This window comes from Nycticebus coucang, chromosome 14, assembly GCF_027406575.1.
Source record: "Nycticebus coucang isolate mNycCou1 chromosome 14, mNycCou1.pri, whole genome shotgun sequence".
NCBI classification, from domain to species: Eukaryota; Metazoa; Chordata; class Mammalia; order Primates; family Lorisidae; genus Nycticebus; species Nycticebus coucang.
In genome coordinates this window covers 27,092,578-27,106,073 of record NC_069793.1, presented here as the reverse complement: position 1 = coordinate 27,106,073, position 13,496 = coordinate 27,092,578, and the positions used below count along the sequence as shown (strand labels likewise).

The window sequence follows — 13,496 nt, the reverse complement described above, 5'->3', positions numbered from 1 at the left end:
GGCAGAGCTGCCTGCTGGTGCCAAGTGCGCAGGCAAGGTGGAACTTGCTAGCAGGATGGGATGTGTTTAGTGGATACAGGAGGTCTGATGGACATGGTTGCAGGCATAGAAGTCTAGACAGCTAAGATGCCAGACATGTGGGCTGGGTAAGTCATATGCATAGTGTAAATGAAACATAGTAGGTGCTGTGGATGTAGCAGCTTATGCAGGGCCAGTCCCATGGGTTGGGGTGTGTGGGCCGTCCTGGCACCCAGGGTGCCTATAAAGGACATTGCCTGTTTGTGGCATGCAGAGTGCCCAGATCCAAATGCTGTATCTGTGCTGGCTTTCATCTTGCTTGGAGCCTTTCAGGCACTGGCAATGGTGGCAGCATTCTGGCTGCCCTGGTAGTGGGGAGTAGGCACCAACAGCTACAGATACCTGCTTCATCCCCAGAAGTTCAGCTGTGTAGGATTGCCCAGGCCATAAGAGCAGGTACTGGACTTTTAGTCTCCTTCTGTGTCCAGCGCAGGGGGGCAGCAGTGGTGGTGGAGGGATGCCTCTATTCTGCCATCTTCCAGGCAAGGTCTACGCTCTTGTACGCATGTGTGTGATTATATATATATCCTACACTTCCTCCCCAGTCTCCTATCACTGTCATTGCCTCCTCTCCAGCCTGCACACACAAACTAATATCTTCTTCATCTTACTCAGGCTTCTCATTCTTGCTGGTGACATTTAAATCTTGCGTTGCCACTCTTTGTCTTGTTATGGCTCAGTTACCTTGTGACATGCTGTACAAATGCCCCCTAACTCTGCTTGGGCTCTGCCCACCCCCACCCCGGGTCACTGACATTGGTACCATTTTTTTGAGGCAGGTTTCTTACCACATTCAGACTTTGATGTCCAATATCAAGTCAACACAATTGCCATTGGTCCCTTGAAAAAAACCATCCTCATTCCACTGAAGCTTCAAACTTTTGCCAAAGGTGCTGCCTTTCTTTCTCCATGTAGAGATGTACCTTACTCAGCCTTTCTATGAAACCCTCTAAGAATAGTATTTTAGATGAATGTTTTCAGAAAGGAAAGTAGGAGGGAGGAAAGAAAAAAAGAGGAAGGAAGAAAGTAAGGAAGGGAGTGAGGAAGGCAGGAAAGTGATACCATATTTACTTTAAAAACATTAACCTAGTCAATTGCCTCATAAACCATAATGTAATCTTTAAGTCACGAGAAAAGAGCCCTGGTTCTGTGAAGAGCTTTAACGCTCTCTCTCTGAGTACACTTGTGGTTTTTTTCATCCATTTTCCAAAGAGGTCCTGAATGAGTCTCTTTGGATATTTGTTCTATCTCTCCAATTAAATTTTTAAAGATGCAAAAATCCTCTTTGTTTCTGCACAAGCTAACCTAAGAAATTCAAATATATTAGATACTGATAAAGAAGAAGAGAGAAAGGAGGACAGCATGTTGTTTGGCAGGAAGAGCACTCAGACCATTTTAAATGCAATTATTTACTGTGTCACTCAACCATGAGAGGTTAAACCACAAAACTGCCGGGAGGGCTGGGATGCAGTCAGGCCGGCCACTGCGCAGAGCAGGGACTCAGCTGTTGCGAGCAGGTGTTACCTTCTTTTTCATTGCAGTTCCCTCCTTCTCATCTTAAATTAGTATTGCTAAGACAGACTCTTTTTTACTTCCTGAAAAATCTTAATTTCTGGATTATTGTTTTGCATACTAGAATCACACACCACAGAGAACTTTTTTTTCTATTTTCTAATTTGAAAATGAAAAAAAAAAAAAAAACCTCATTGCTCCAGTAAGATTCAGATAATTATACCCAACCACTGTACTCCAGGTTTTACTAACAGGGTGGCCTGTAAATTCATGAGCTAGGTAAAGAATATGAAAGTTCTCAGAAGAGAGAGAGAAGTGAATGCTGGTAAAGGCAGCCTCTAGATGTCTACTCAAGGGGCTTTTCATTTTCTGCTACAGTAATTAAATTGGATGAATAAGAGTATTATTCTTTGTACAACTATCTTGAAGTAGTTGTATTCGCAAGCCTCTCTCATTCTCATTCTAATTCATTAATTTATTCTCACAGGTTGATTGAATACCTAGTAAAACCATATTTTCTAAAATATTTCTAGTAATAATTTTATTTTTTTTTCTTATTCATTACAATCATTGGACCAACGCTGAACTTAAAACTAGGATTTTGTAGTCATTAGAATTTCCTCACAAAAGATGTTTGGTAGTGTTCAGTCGCCATGGAAAGCTGTATGGTCTCAGTGAAGTCCAAGTTATAATGGCATAGGAAACACTTTCTAATCGTCTCTTAGGCATTACCTTTGACTTCATAACATTCAAAACAAAGCAACACATATCGAACCAACAATAAAAAAACGTGAAACATAAGATCAATTAAAATCCAAACACAAATTCACATAGTAAAATTTATTTTATTTTAATTCACTTCAAAATGCTTATCAAACAAAAGATTTTTAAGATAATAAAGAGCTGTAATGCAATGTCAAATGAGAGAACAACCAAGGAGAAAATGTAAAAATTCAACCAGTAATTCTTCAAAATTAATCTTACTTTAAGAAATACTGTTTTATGTGACTGATTATATGAAATCAAGTTTCAAACAAAAATTATGTTTAAAATAAATGAAATCAAAATCACATTTTAATCTAGATAAATAAAGTCCAGTATCTTAGCAGACATCATCATCTTTTGGTGTTGGTAATGTCTAATAATGAACTGGAAGCCATGGTTGACTTTCCCATTCTGACCTTTTATATAGCTTCCCCTTCTTCTATCTTTCTTGATCCATGATCCATCAGAATCTTAAAAGCCACTTGAACACCAAGAAAAACTCTCCTACTACAAAAAACAACAACAAACTAAAACAGTTTTCGAATATGTGTGGCTGTCCTTCTGAAATATATAGTGTAGAATATAATACAGTCTAAACATTCGTCAAAAAGTAATACCAATGAGTTTAAAATTCAAATCTTTTTCTCTATGTAGGAAGGCATTCACATTCATGTTTGGATTATTTTAAAACTTTTCACAATTTCTTTTTTGTAATTGTTTCCCCTGTTTGAAACAAGACTGCAGTATATTAACTGCCAACCCTACCCCACTCCACAATACACATGTGTGCACATACCCAAAGCAGTTATGAACTTCTTCACAACACCTTCAAACTGCTGTACTGTCTGCAAACACTGGCCCGTAGAAAATATCCTACGCGGTCAATGTTGACAAGTGACTATAGAAATTAGAGACAATGGGGTGGTTTGCAGGTGGGTTAAAGCACTAAGAGAGGAAGAACAATTGGGTCACTATAATGTACTGTTGAAGGAATAAAGGTGATGCTGTTTCCTTCCCAGAAATGATTGCAATGTGTAATGCTTGTCTTCATTATTTGTAATAATTGCTGAGGAGGATAAAGACTGCACTTCTTATGTCAGAGACCTTGCCCAGAAAGGAACAAATGTATCTATCTCAGTTTATGCTTCCTGCTCCTTTTCTGCAGTTTCCTTCCTTAAAGATCTCCCAAGCACCATCGTCAGCAGGTCAAATCAAGGGCAGGTACTACTGTCTGTATGACTTATTACTGTTGACTAGAATTGCCTCACTTGAAGAAGTATTTGCCATGTTTCTCCACTGCAAAGTTATTCTTTTCACCCTTCCCTTTTCATATTGTAGTTTTTAGAAAATCACTATGCAGGGCGGCGCCTGTGGCTCAAGGGGTAGGGCGCCGGTCCCATATGCCAGAGGTGGCGGGTTCAAACCCAGCCCCGGCCAAAAACCAAAAAAAAAAAAAAAAAAAAAAGAAAATCACTATGCACAAGACATAAGGAGTTGAGAGTTACGCTTTACCTCCTTCGAGCCAAAGTATCTCTATAAATTATTTGCGTTCTGCACGGGAGATTAATCTCTTATTCATTTGTTTATTTATTCAATTATTTATTTGTATCAGTATGTACTCATAGATATTTTATACCTGGAGTTAAGTGTCAATTATTAAATAGTAACCCAAACCCCCCACAACTTTTCTTCTTATCACTGGAACTTTGAGGCTCCTGGTTTTGCCTTAATACATTCCCATCCTCCCCAGTAAACATGCATTGTTAAAGCAGCTGAGCTTAGTTTTCACTTCCTCAGGGTGGAGAGTTTGAGTAAACTGAATTGGGATTTGAAACTGCTGGAGTAAAAATTACTTGTGCATACTTGCAATAAGATATGCAGAGCCAAACAAGTTTGGAGCTCTCTGACTACTGAAAAAGACCATAGTTTATATGACAACAGATAAATCCACAGAAAGCTAAAGAATCCATGCATCACTGAAGCAATATACACCTTTTCCTAAAACAAGGGTAGACCAGCAACTAGATGAGCAATACATTTTGTGGTTTTCAAATGCTCTGGTGTATATATTTGCATGTCTAGGATAATAAATAAGAATTTGGTCATTAAAAGTTGTTGATTACACGCAGGAGACAGAACCTTTAGAGACTTAAATGAGACCTTTATTAGTATGAGGTCATGGAATGTGAATATTTTCCAAACTTATTTTACTTTTGTTGCATAAAAGAGTTACATGTGCCTCCCATTATCATTTGAAACAATCGCACTCTATTGTTTAAATGGAGTCAAATGTATTCTAATTTTATTTTATTTCTTTTATTTTATTGTTGGGGATTCATTGACGGTACAATAAGCCAGGTTACACTGATTGCATTTGTTAGGTAAGCCCCCATTGTCAGGTTTTCTTGGCGTTTGCTCTCAGAAACAAGGTTAATTAATATCCTTGCAGCAGAAATTTTTCCCAATCTTATAAACTTGTTTTAGAATTTTTTAAAATGTATTTTCTTTTAAAAATTATATTTGTTTTTAATTATTATGAGAACATGTTTATATGTGTTTTTAGAGTACATGCAGTATTTCGATGCGGGCATAAAATGCAAATTAATCAAACCAAGATAATTGGAGAATCTATCACTTTAGGCATTTGTCATTTGTTTGTTTTAGAAATATTTCAATTCCTTTTTTTTTTAATTTTTAATGTATGACCTAACTTCTTGCTGATTATAGTCACTTTGTTTTGCTATCGAATATTGTTTATTGTCTAATTATATTTTTGTACTCATTAACCACCCTCAATTCATCTCCCCCTTTCTTTTATCCTTCTCAGCCCCTGAAAATCATCATTCTACTTTCTGTCTCCATAACATCAGCTGTTTTTAAGATGTAGCTCCCACATATGAGTGAGAACATGTGAAATTTCTTTCTGTCCTTGTCTTAGTTCACTAAACGTAATGTTCTGTAGTTGTATATGTGTTATTGCAAATAGTACCATTTCATATTGTTTGATGGCTACATAATATGCTACTGTGTATGTGTAATATTACAATTTATTTATCAATTTATCCATTGATAGACACTTAGGTTGATTCCAAATCTTGACTATTGTGAATAATGTTGCAATAAACAGGAGAGTGCTGCTATCTTTGCAAAGTAAGGCAATCCCTTTAGGGTACATACCTACTGTGGGATTGCTGGGTCACATGGTAGTTCTCTTTCAGTTTTTTGAGAAACTTCCATGCTGTTGTCCATACTGGTTGCACTAATTTACAACCCCACCAACAGCGTATAGTGGCTCCCCATTCTCCACATCTCCACCAGCATTCATTATCACCAATCTTCTTGATAAATTCCATTTTACCTAAACAGACATGATTTCTCATTATAGTTTTGATTTATATTCTCTGATCACCAAAGATGTTGACCATTTTTTCATATTGTAGTTTTGATTTACATTGTTCTGATCACCAAAGATGTTGAACATTTTTTCATATTGTAGTTTTGATTTACATTTCTTTGATCACCAAAGATGGTGACCATTTTTTCATATATCTGTTGGTCATTTGTGTGTCTTCTTTTGAAAAATGTTGGTTCAGATCCTTAGACCATTTTTAATTGGATTATTTGATTTTTTTTTCTTTCGAGGTGTTGATGTTTCTTATATGTGCATATTCTAGCTATTAATCTTGTTATATGGGTAGCTTGCAAATATTTTCTCCTTCTAGGAGTTGTCTCTTCACTTTATTGACTTTTTCTTTTTTACATAGAAGCTTTTTAGGTTGATGAAATCCCATTGTCCAGTGTTGCTTTGGTTGCCTGTGTTTTGGAGATATTACTCAAGAGATAGTTGCTCAGACCAATGTCAGGAAGCATTTCCTCAATGTTTTCTTTTAGTAGTTCCATAGTTTCATGTTTTAAATCTTTCATCCATTTGGATTTGATTTTCTTAGTGGCAAGAGGTAAGGGTATAGTTTCATTCTTTTACATATGTCTATCCAGTGCTTCCAGAACCATTAATTGATGTGAATATCCTCTCTCCACCTTACATTGTTGGCACCTGTTTTAAAGATAATAATTGCAGTTGATAATCCCTGGTGGTTTCTGTTTGACCATGTTGGTTTCTGTTTGACCATGTTGGTTTCTGTTTGACCACATTTATAGTTCACTATAAATATGAGGATTTATTTGGGTTCTTTATTCCGTGCCATCATTATATATGTCTGTTTTATGCCAATGCCATGCTATTTTGGTTACTACAGGTCTAATTCTCTTCTGGTTGGTCATTTCTGTTATGAAAGATTCTAAAGAACTTGTATTTGTCAAGTGAATTATTCAGCCAAAGAATATCTGGGTGTTTTTGTATTATCTCAATCTCTTTGGTAAATTTCTCAGATTGGCTTCTGAATTTCTTTTGTGTTGTCTTGAAGTTCACTGAGCTTCTTCAGTACAGGTATTTTGAAGTATTTTCTAAAAAGTTACATATCTCTTTATTCTGGGATTGACAGTAAAAATTTACTTAGTTCATTCAGTGAGATCATGTTTTCCAGGATGTCATTGATGCATATGTGTGTTCTTTGAAGTCTGAATACTGAGGAGTTAGGAATTTATTTTAATCTTCACAATCTTGGCTTGTTTGAACTCATCCTTCTTAAGAAAACTTTCCAAGTATTCAAAGGGAATGGGGTATTGTGATATAAGTCTTTGGTCACTGCAACTGCATCAGCAACTGGGGGGTTGGGGTGGGGGGCCAAGGCCCAGGAATGCTGTGACTCTTGCAGACTTCTGGTGGACTGTCTTAGTGGATTTGGGTAAGATGTGGGAGATTTCCCTGTATTACCAGGCAAAGTCTCTCAGTCTCTGTGCTGTGATGCTAGAGGTGTGGGAAGAGTGATTTACACTGTCCCTTGTGGCCAGCTAGAACTGTGCTCAGTCACACCTAAAGCCAGCGCACTCTTACCCAAAAGCTGTGCTATTTCCTGGGCCCCTTTGATGTTTATTGAAAGCCCAAGAGCTCTTTACTGAGCAGGTGGTGTGTAAATCCTGTCAGGACTGGGTCATTCCTTTCAGGGCAGCAGTGAATGTTTCCTCCTGACCCAGGGTGGGTCTAGTAATGCCATCTAGAAACTATGGCCTAGAATCAGGAGCTTCAAGGGTCTGTTTGTTATTTTATTTTCCTAGGGCTGAGTCAGTACCCAAGTTTCAAAACAAAGTTTGTTGAACTCTTCTCATTCATTTTCCCAAGCAGAAGAAGATTGTCCATGAGTTACACTGCCTGGAATTGAGTAGGGGTGACACAGGCCCTGGCTTGGCCTCCAAAGCTGGTGTCTCACTGAAACATGAGCTTTCCAAGACAATTGGCTCCAAGCCAGTACAGCCACAGGGTTTGCCAAAAACTATGACCTTTGTGGCCTGACTGCTCTATGAATTTGTTACAGGACTCAGTCTACTTTCTGTCAGCTGGTGGTGGAGATAGTCATTACTTGAATTTCAGGGTGAAAGATTTCCTTCTCCAGCTTAATCAGGTCTACATACTCCCTCGAGGGATGTGGGCAGAGTTCTTCCCCGGGTTGTGTTTCCCTGTGAGAGAAGTAGGCCTGAGTTCCAATTAAAAATACAATAATCACTTTGCTCCCTTCCTACCCACCACCACAAAAGCGCACAGATTATGTTTCCATTCAGTGCCCTTTTAAAAAGGGCTGGAGGAAGAGTGGTGCAGGCAATGCAAAAATATCTTTTCTGCTTTCTTGCATGCCTCTTTTCTTGATATAATGCTAAAACCAAGTATTGTGATTACTCACCTGATTTTTGGTTCTCCTGAAGGTTCTTCCTTGCATGGAGCATGGCTGAATTTGCAGTTCATGCGGAGGGATAATCCCTGGTGGTTTCTATTTGACTGTGTTGCTCCAGAATTGTATTTTCTTTTCTTTACTTTTTTTTTTTTTTTTTTTGAGACACAGCCTCAAGCTGTGACCCTGAGTAGAGTGCCGTGGCACAGCAACCTCCAACTCCTGGGTTCAAGCAATTCTTCTGCGTCCGTCTCCCAAGTAGCTGGGACTATAGGTGCCTGCCACAGCTCCTGCTGTTTTTTGGTTGCAGCCGTCATTGTTGTTTGGGGGCCCGGGTTGGATTCGAACCCGCCAACTCAGGTGTATGTGGCTGGCACCTTAGTTGCTTGAGCCAGAGGCGCTGAGCCAGAATTGTATTTTCTTGATCAAAGGATTAATGATGTGTTCTTATAACACTTATTTCTAATTTTTTCACTAGAAGTTTATACTCCATCTTGTTTGATAACATCCCCCACGTTGAAGTATTTATGTAACTAAACTCTCAGACTTCAAACTATTTTGTGAGTTTCATTCCAGCTTCGAATGATCTACTTTACCTATTTTCTGACCCTGACTGGTTTCTTATCAAGGTTAATGTACCGTTGACTAACCCTGGTACTGACACTTCACTTAAGCTCGGCAGATAATATTTTCATCTGAGTAATCTAGAGTTAAGATAGTAAGATTAAAAATCAGTTTGTTAGGGTCTCACATTCAAGCACTAAGAATAATGTGTTTGGGAGACTGGTCTGTATATGTCTGTCAAATCTGGTTGGTTTATTGTATTATTTAAGTCCTTTATTTTCTCATTAATTTATTTTTAACTTTCCTTTTCAGTTCCTTCCATCCTACTGATGGACACTGGAAGTTAGTCTCTGTATGCTTAAAATAAATTCCTTTTTTGCTTCTTCCACTTCATCAAAATATTTGCTTATTGGCATCAGAGAATCCCACTTAATATAGACAACAATTTCCTACTATGCTTACACCAACTTTGTTGATTCAAGACTCTTATAAATAACCTGAGACATCTCAGCTTATGTTTAAAATCCTGCCTTCTGGTTGTTATTCTGTATTCTTCCCTAGTATTTTAAGACCTGATTTGTGATCCGAGATAAAGAGCTTTTTCTAATTTTTGTTTTTGGCAGCCTCCAGCTGACATTGCCTTGTCTGCTGCAGCTCTCAGTGACTCCCTCTCCTATAACCGTTTAGAGCCTCAAATACTGCAGGACTGGGAAAGAGATCTCATTTCCAGCTCAGTGGTAAAAAGGAAGCTTCATATAAATTCAGTAAAGTTTTTATAATTATAAAGTGCTATGAGAACTAGGATAATGTTTAGGAAAAAAATTGTGAAGGGAAGAAAAATGAGAGAATTCTTGAAATAAAGGAAGAGGTGAACATTAGCCTCTATTAAGGGATTACACTTTTTTTCTTTCACAATTTTTTAACTTTAATTTTTTGAATTTAGTCTTACTGAGTAAAAATTTAAGGAGAAAAACCAGATACACATATTTATACATACATACATATGACATGAGAGAGTGAAAATAATGTTTATTTAATAATTTGAAATTCTCTCTATGGTCTGGTGACTTTCTCAAAGAATAAAATCATCTTTGACAACATTAATGTGTTTATAACATACAAATTTGGAAACTTAGATGTCATTAGAAAGGAACTACGCTTATATGTTTTAAAAGATGTTCACATATTTGTGCAATATTTCACTTTGATTTCATAAGAAAAATTAAATTATTTCATAAAATTTATGGCTCAATTTGGATAAATTATAACAATTATTCAAAAATATAATATGAATTTTCCAGGATCCCCAACCAATTATAAAAGGTTGCAATAATGCTAATCCCTGTTGTACAGTGAATATAGAAATAAAAATGAAATAACTCATTACTTGGAGTTTTCTAGGAAAATTAATACCATGACTTTTACCTTAAATAATTTTCTTTCTGCTTTCAAACACAAGTGCTGGTTTAGAGAATAACCACTTATGAACATTTTGTACAAAACACCATGCTGGTCAGTTTGAGAAGAAAAAAAAATCCGAACTTAATTCACTTATCTAAATGAATTTTGATAAACAATTATAATGCAGATAATAAACTGAGAATGTTGTAAGGAATTAGCAGATACATTGCTTCAAGAATTAAAAGGAAGAATGACACAGGTGAGGTGGACAAAAGCAAGTTTTGTGGTGTTCTTTGGAGTATAAATGAAATTTTGAGGCAGGACTATGAGAAGACAGGAATTCCTGGCAGGATCAATGTTTCAAATTAAAAAAAAAAAAAAGTGCAAGCAGTGCAAGGACAGCAGCAAGTGTATCTTTATCATTAGGGGATAAGTTGATTAGATTGAATGCAAGAAGGGAAATGCAAAACAGATAGATAAACAAGAGCTTTTTTGTTTGTTTGTTTGTTTTTTTTGAGGCAGAGCCTCAAGTTGTCACCCTGGATACAGTACTGAGGCATCACAACTCACAGCAACCTCCAACTCCTGGGCTCGAGCTATTCTCCTGCCTCCGCCTCCCAAGTAGCTGGGACTACAGGTGCCCGCCACAACGCCTGGCTATTTTTTGGTTGCAGCCGTCAATCTTTGGAGGGCCTGGACTGGATTCGAACCCGCCAGCTCAGGTGTATGTGGCTGGCGCCTTAGCTGCTTGAACCACAGGTGCCGAGCTAAACAAGAGTTCTTTAATTGTAACGCTTTGTAACTAGAATATTAAAAGGATGTTGTACACTCAGGATTGATAAAGTGTGAACTTGTCAAATCTAACCCATTGCTTGTTTTGGTAAGTAAAATTTTTTGGAACACAGCTATTCACCTTCATATTTCTCAAGGCGGGTTCCAGATGACAATGGCAGACTTGAGTAGGAGCAATAGAGACAATGTGTCCTGCAAAGCCTAAAATATTTACTACCTATCCCTGACAAGGAAAATAACATGGTGGAACCCTGTCTTAGATTTCCTATGCCAATGTCAATGATGGACTTGGTACTGGGTGTAAAAATAGCTAGGAGACACACTAAGAGAGGGCTTCAAAGGGCATCGCAGAAAAATCTGGCCTGCTAAATGGGGAACACTGGAGGGGCTATGGAAGCATTCTATAATTAGGTAGGCGCTCAGCAATTCTCACCAACAAAGAGGGTGAAAATGTGGGTATGAGATAACCTAGGTTACTGATAACTAATAGAAAAGGGCAAAGGAGTCAGGAGGCACAGAGAGAACAATGAAAGGAATAAACAAATTCCAAGTAGAGAAACAGCATATCTATTCCTCTAAAATGCCTTGCGTGTCCCTCTCTCTTCTCCCACTTGAGAGGGACCCACTTCCAAGGCTGGAAGTGCTCTAAACTTTCTCTTTGTTGTTAAATAAAACTTTTCTCTGTTCTACTAACACCCAGGTGGAGTCACTTACGCTTTCTGTTCAGGCCACCTGTGCTGCTCCAGTTTTACTTTCGGATTGTACACACTTTCACTCTACCTCTGCCTCAGTTAAACTTTCTACTTCCCCTGGGGAACCAACGGGGATGCTCGACCTTGAATGATAGTTATGAGGTGTGCTCAGGTTACAATGCGGGATTGAAAGGCTAAGTATGAAAATTATTATTAAATCCACTCTAATGGCATCATTTGTCCCTTGGCAAGTTCCTTACTCACTTCCAAAAACAAAGACTTGTTTAGAAGAAGAATCATTCAACTGTGTTCTAATATGTATTCTCAAGCATGGTTGAGCCCTAAAAATGTGTCTTCTAAAGAAAAGAATGTTGCGTTTATAATTTCTGGACTTTAGAAATGATAGAAAACTTTTTTTTTTTTCCAAAATAGATTTATTTTATGATTTCAACATCAATTTGAAGATAATAAATTCATACATAAAAAACAGCTTCCAAAATGACTGTCTTCTTGACTTGGAGTTTAGGTTAAAACCTTGTTTGAACTCTAGATCCTCTAAGGTATAATTTGCACAGGTTGCTTTTACCTACTTTGAAAGTATATCCTTCCCCCAGTGCCATCAGAAAGCTTTGATCATCAGTGCTCACACTTCTGAGACTTTCCATTCTCACCATGTAGAAATGCATCTTATATGTGTATCACACGATTTGGGGGCAGTCAGCGATGATGCCCTGGGGTTATTCTCTTTGTGATGGAGAGTTATAGCACTTCAGAGTCCATTTCCAAGGTGAACTTGGCTCCTGTGGTTATCCATCTGCCTCCTTTAGAACTGCTTCTAAGCCCTATAGACCAGAGGATTGCTTCAGAAGATTACTGTGGTTTCTACAAAGAAGAGCTGATGGCATAGGTAAATATGTTTTAGGGGCAATGTATGAATACCACATTTTTAGGAAGGAGCAGAAATATTCAAAACAAAACCAAATCACAGCCTAGTACAAGTAGTTGGGATGGACTTTATGCTAGAGAGAAATCACTCCCTGAAAATGTATTTTACTTAATCAAATTATCCCATTGTACTTTCATTATTTTGAGAATTGCTCATGTGGCAGTTGGTAGGTTAGCAAAAGCTCTAGGCAAATTTGGCAGGTGAAAAATATGTATATTTGTATATGCAAATGCAATATTGATAGCACATATGCCAATGATGGCTATATCAATGATTATCATCTATCGTCTATATAATGAACTACTCTCTCTGTATATATATCAGTGATTACGTATACCAATAGCTACACATAGTACATAGAACCATGGTTATAAGACAATGTACATTAGGTAAGTAACATAAGAGCAATACTAACAAAATCTTGTGGGAAGCTCAAAGAGGGATAGGTTGTATGCATGTATATTTAGTTGGGAGTCTATATTTAGTTGTAAGAATCAAGAATACGTTCATGGAGAAGTGTCATTTAGAATAAAACTTGAAAGATGGAAGATTTCAGCGAACTATTGGGGAAAGGGCGTATGCCAAGTAAAATTCTCACAGAGCAAGGGGAAATAGAAAGCTCAGAACTAGTTTTATTTTTATCTTTTGCAAAATAGATAAGGATAGTTTTTTTTTTTTCTTTTTTTTTTTTTTTATTGCTGGAAGTTCTAGCCAATACAATTAGGCAAGACAAGGAAATAAAAGGATAGTTTTATGAAACAAACATGGAGACACTAGACTGGGTTTAAATTGTAGAGGCTGGACTTTGGCTATGAACCCCTGAAGCATTTTGAGCAGGAAAGATACAAGTTTTGCTTCAGAAAAATTACTTTGATAAAAACAGAGGGTGAAGAGGAGCAAGAAAAGGGAATGGAGGATAGGAAAAAAAAAATCAAATGGTTAGTTAATGGATATGCTGAATTA

The 13,496-nt window shown here is 37.4% G+C and overlaps 1 pseudogene; it reads left to right on the top strand.

The window, feature by feature from the left end:
- The first annotated feature begins 203 nt into the window (after positions 1-203).
- The window catches only part of LOC128564360 (coiled-coil domain-containing protein 122-like), a 111,675-nt pseudogene continuing 98,382 nt past the window's right edge, over positions 204-13,496 (top strand).